Source organism: Hyalella azteca, unplaced genomic scaffold (assembly GCF_000764305.2).
Source record: "Hyalella azteca isolate HAZT.00-mixed unplaced genomic scaffold, Hazt_2.0.2 contig6188, whole genome shotgun sequence".
Classification (NCBI taxonomy): Eukaryota; Metazoa; Arthropoda; class Malacostraca; order Amphipoda; family Hyalellidae; genus Hyalella; species Hyalella azteca.
The window spans coordinates 201,020-207,019 of NW_025936356.1; positions in this window are offsets into that span (position 1 = coordinate 201,020).

The window sequence follows — 6,000 nt, forward strand, 5'->3', positions numbered from 1 at the left end:
TCCCCGGCAATGTTGTCGTCCCCAGCATTGTTATCTTCTCCAGCATTGTTATCGTCCCCAGCATTGTTATCGTCCCAGCCTTGTTGTCGTTCCCCGGCATTGTTGTCGTCCCCAGCATTGTTATCGTCCCAAGCATTGTTATCGTCCCCAGCATTGTTATCGTCCCCAGCATTGTTATCGTCCCCAGCATTTTTATCTTCTCCAGCATTGTTATTGTCCCCAGCATTGTTATCGTCCACAGCATTGTTATCGTCCTTAGCATTGTTATCGACCCCAGCATTGTTATCGTCCCCAGCATTGTTATCGTCCCCAGCATTGTTATCGTCCCCAGCATTTTTATCTTCTCCAGCATTGTTATTTTCCCCAGCATTGTTATCGTCCACAGCATTGTTATCGTCCTTAGCATTGTTATCTACCCCAGCATTGTTATCGTTCAGCGAATTGTTATCCCCCCGCGAAAGGAACAAATCCTGCGTGTCCAGTCAATTTGTGAAGCAGGGAATGTAGGATTTTTATCCGTAAAATGGTAACAAATAATTATTTAAAGACGTTAAACGCCCGAGATCTGTCATCTAGTAACGTATCACTAGTTACGGAACTGCAGCCAAATATCTTTATAAATTTCATTAGTGTCTTGATTTGATAATAAATTAATATAATTTCGAAACGACGGACACGCAATAAAACTGAGATTTTGTCATTTTATTTCAAAAGATATAAATCATATTCTATAGCAACTTAGGAACTGATGAAGTAACGAGCGGCTGAGTTGTCATGATAAAGAATAATTGAAGGTCAGCTTGTAAATTTCAAAAACTTTCATTTTATAAATTTTTCAAAATATATATTTTATAAATATAAATACCGTATATATTTTATAAATATAAATTTATAAAATTTATAAATTTTATAAATTTTATAAATTTTCTCCAAATACCGGATTTTTTATGATTTCGGGTGGGCGGGTAGCGGCCCTTGCTTCAAATAGCCTCTATTAAAACTCTACGTATAATTTCTCACGTTAATTTGTCGAGATTCTCCATAAATGATCTTGATCTAATCACGAATTAGTAACTATAAAAGTTTTCTGGGTCAATAGGCTCTTTATTTTGAGTAAGTTTACATAAACAGACAATTATTTTAACTTTGTATTGCAGCGCTCTGATTGGCTGCCTCACACACCACTCCACCAATTAGCAGCAGCGTTGACGTTCAACCGTTTTGCTGAGAACGATATAAATCAGTGTCCGGCAAAAAGACCAAATGGGTTAAAAACAGGTTTAAAAATCTTTAATTGTACGCATACGAGCTCGTAGCTTGCGCTTAAGGTGATTAGGGCAAACATTATCAGATTAAATTATCAGAATTTGCCTTTGTGTAGGCTAACGGCAAAAATCTATTTTCGATTTAATCATGCTAAATTATTCGTCTCTCATTCCTCGTTGTTTTTAAAACGCTTAAAAAGGAAATTGTGTAACCATAATTACAGATATATAATAAACTACCAGAAGAACTATACATGCAAATCGTAAACCCGATGAATCAAATATTTATTCAACTCTATTCAACGGAACCACGCGGTTGAGGGAACCCGGCTTCACCCCCACACCCGCAACCCGGCAACGCAAACCAGGGAGAGAGCATCCCTATGGAGAGGTAGACAGGGGCGTGACACTCCGTCTTGACGGTAGACGGGCGGTGGACGGGCGGTGGACGGGCGGTAGACGGGCGGTGGACGGGCGGTGGACGGACGGGGGAAGGGCGGTGGACGGACGCGGTAGACGGGCGGTGGAGAGGCGGTGGACGGGCGGTGGACGGGCGGTGGACGGGCGGTGGACGGACGGTGGACGGGTGGTGGACGGTCCGTCTTGACGATGGACGGCGTGGCGCTGATCTGTCTTCGTTTGTGGCCGCTTTAGGGGCAGCCTCGAGACGCCGTGATGGACGATGTAGGTCCCTGATGGGGGACGCGGTGGCCTGCATCATGGAGTTGAGGAGACAAACACCGTCCTGCATCGTGGAGTTGAGGAGACAAACACCGTCCTGCATCAGTTGAGGAGACAAACACCGGCCTGCATCGGGAGTTGAGGAGACAAACACCGGCCTGCATCGTAGAGTTGAGGAGGCATATACCGGCCTGCATCGTGGAGTTGAGGAGACAAACACCGGCCTGCATCGATCTTTTAAGTATATTCACTCTATTTTCCCATAACCCCCTGTCATATAACTTATAATAATTTTATAAACTTTTTCTTCGTGGTATTTTTGTGTTACAGTTGATGAAGGCAGTCGGCGGTAAACAGTTGTGCCAACTTTCTGCATGTTTACTCGCTGCGGTAAACAGCGGCCGATGACGGTTAACAGGCGCCGGCAACAGGTGACAGCGTCTGTTATACGCGAGGATCTGTTGCGTACAACACGCGCGTCTTGGTTTACACGCGCACCCACGCGGCGTATCGGAACACGTGTTGATGAACTGCGGCAAACACGTGTTGATGCACTGCCTCAAACACGTGTTGATGAACTGCCTCAAACATGTGTTGATGCACTGCCTCAAACATGTGTTGATGCACTGCCTCAAACACGTGTTGATGCACTGCCTCAAACATGTGTTGATGCACTGCCTCAAACACGTGTTGATGAACTGCCTCAAACACGTGTTGATGCACTGCCTCAAACACCTGTTCATGAACTGCCTCAAACACTTTTTGATGAACTGCCTCAAACACGTGTTGATGCACTGCCTCAAACACGTGTTGATGAACTGTCTGCAACCCGTTTTGGAGTGTTTCATCAAACTAACACGCGCTGCAGGTTCAAACATCATTCCACAAGATCGGTCACATCAATTCGCCAGACTGATTCATGAACATTTACGTTCGTGAATTTCACCCTAAGTTTTCTTTAAGTTTTACGTCAAGACCTTTCTCCTGAATTCATGTCCGATGTTGTTCCGATTCATCGTCGAAAGTGTACTGTATTCAACAAACATCGTGTTTCAAATTGAACGTGCGCCAACGACTTATTTCAAGCTCATAGTTTGTGGAAATTTTGCATTCGCGGTCGTCTTTACCTAATGTGGATGATCGTCCGTATTAAAAATGGGTACCTTACAAACGAACCAACAATCTTTTAATTATAGCGTGGCCTTTCGTCCAATTTATCGATGGCCTTTCGCCCAATTTATCGATGGCCGGTACTCCAATTTAGAGTATTCGGCCGTCCTGATTTTACGTGGATTGTCGTCTCAATTTAGCGTCACCAATCGTCCTAATTAAGCGTCGCTGGTCGTCCCAATTTAGCCATGCCGGTACTCCCAATTTAGCGTGGACGGTGGTCCCAATTTAGCGTCTCATGTGAAGTATTACGTCACGGTGACGTCACACTCCGGTCAGCCAATCAGCGGCCAGGTTCCTCCATCAATAACAACCAGGCCGCTAATTGCTGCGCTTGTCTGTTCAGTCACTGCACAGTCGTTAAGATTCTCGGGCTAACTCAAGCAAACCATTAGAGCAAATCATTAGTAAACGCACCGCACTATAAGGAAAACCTCCGCACTTTACGGCATCGTGCGTTAAATGTGGCTTATGGTTCGTTATGCGTGGTCTGCGTGGTGCGTGGTCTGCGTGGTGCGTGGGCTGCCTGCGTGGTCTGCGTGGTGCGTGGGCTACCTTGCTAGAGCGTCCCTTGCTAGAGCGTCCCTTGCTAGAGTGTCCCTTGCTAGAGCGTCCCTTGCTAACTAACCCTGTTTGTAATGAAGTAGCCAATTCACATAATTTTTCACGCCAAAATTTATTTCGACGGAATTCGTTACCGACATTTTCTCTTTCTTTGCAAATCGTCGTTAAATGTACTGGAATTTTTATCATCGAATTATTTTCGTTTCCCCGACTGAACTCTTTCGTTTTTATATCAAATTTTGTGCCATTTGTTAGCAAAGCATTCTCAATATAAATCGCACTTCGAAAAAGCAAAAAATTTCATATCTACGCCCCCTCAAGTTGTAATGTAAAGTTTCGTTCCGAAGTCGTTGATTCCGTAAAGTTTCCTAAATCATTTGAAAAAATAGCAAAACCTACGCAGGTTAAACGTTATTTCGTTCACTGGCCTTCGGTAATAGTCACTTAAAATTCACAGTAGGGATGAGTTATATGTTATACGAGTTATATCATGCGTTATACGCTTCGGTTCTTCCTAGATTTAACATCCGATCAGAACTTCAACGGCAGTTGAGGTAATTTACTTCATATCATTTATCATCCATGTTTATTACACGCTCTTATCGTCCCTCATTGGTGTGTCAAAAACTCTTCTTAATTAATAAGACTCACAGAAAAGACAAGTACAATTTTTAAAGAATCCTATATGATCCAATATTATTTATGTTAAGTTAATAATAAAAAAATATACTTGACTGGTGCCCACGACCCCCAAATTCCTTTCGTCGTCGCACTATTTTCTCCTGCAACTAAAATCGCCAGAAAGACGTTAACTTCGATCAGATCCTGCAGAAAAATTCGCGCTCCACCGTTACCGCGCGGCCACCTTTGCTCCGGCCCGTTACGCCCCAAGAAAAAAAGAGTCTCCCCCTGAAATGATACGTTCGCGACCATCGAAAATACACAAAGAAATAGAAGAAAAAAACACGCCTGCCCCCGTCGCCTGGCCTCCGCCTGCCGCGCAGCTGCCACGACTTCTTACCTCGCAAAAATCGCGAAAAATATTTTATTTCGCACATGATCTCTTTAGGTAATGCTCGTAGATATAATTTATTTGACAGAAAATTGTTAGTTTGTATGTTAAATTACTAGAATAGTTTGGTCCAATAATTCAAGGAAACCTACAAGAAGCTCATTACCCTCCTACTATGATGATGTGCTCATTTTCTCTGATACATTATTGAAAATTGTAATATGTAATTTGCGCTCGTAATAATGTTGTCAGAAATGTGTATTATTTGTGACTAAGTTGTTAGTGCGCTGGTGCAGTGGAGGGCTAGGTTATTAGAGCGCTAGTGCAGTGGAGGGCTAGGTTATTAGAGCGCTAGTGCAGTGGAGGGCTAGGTTGTTAGAGCGCTAGTGCAGTGGAGGGCTAGGTTGTTAGAGCGCTAGTGCAGTGGAGGGCTAGGTTGTTTGTGCGCTAGTGCAGTTCACTAGAACATTTCTATGAGAAAATAAGTCAAATAAATAAAATAAGGCATGAAATAAAGCAATATCAACACCAGCCGCCGTCAAAAATAACGAAGACAGACGCAAACTACAACAACCACAGACGCTCGGCGGGCTTGGTAGTTCAGACGCTCAGCGGAAGCGTTGTTGTGACCTAACAATCTGGTTGTTGTTGTTGTTGTTGTTGTTGTTGCTGGCCGTTGTTGTTGTTGTTGTTGCAGGCCGTTGTTGTTGTTGCAGGCCGTTGTTGTTGTTGCAGGCCGTTGTTGTTGTTGTTGCTGGCCGTAGTTGTTGTTGCTGGTCGTGGTTGTTATTGCTGGCCGTGGTTGTTGTTGCTGGCCGTAGTTGTTATCACTGATGTAGATGTTCTCTCCCTTTGCCTCAGGAAGCATCAAATTTTTTATCAAATTCTAGCGCCACAAGATCGGGTTAATAAAATGAATTAAAAATATTATTATTAATGGCCGTCATTAATCTATTTTCCGGAATAGAATGGTTCTTTATTTCGTTTTATAAATTCTACTAACTTACTAACTCTCTTTTCTATCTTTTTCTAGTACAAGTGTGTTTTTATCCTTTTCTCTCTATTCCCATCTGGTATTCCTCTCTATCTCTTTTTGCTCATTTTTATCTCACTGATATATCTCATCCACACATATATCGCACTAATATCATCTTCCTCTCATCCTCTTACACGCATTCGCTTCATTCCTTGTTCATTTCCTCCCCTTATCCATCTTCCTTACCTCCTACAGTGCCACCCTTTACCCTCTCCTCTCCCCCACTCCCCCACTCCCCCACTCCTCCCCTCCTCGAATCCCCCACATCCCCC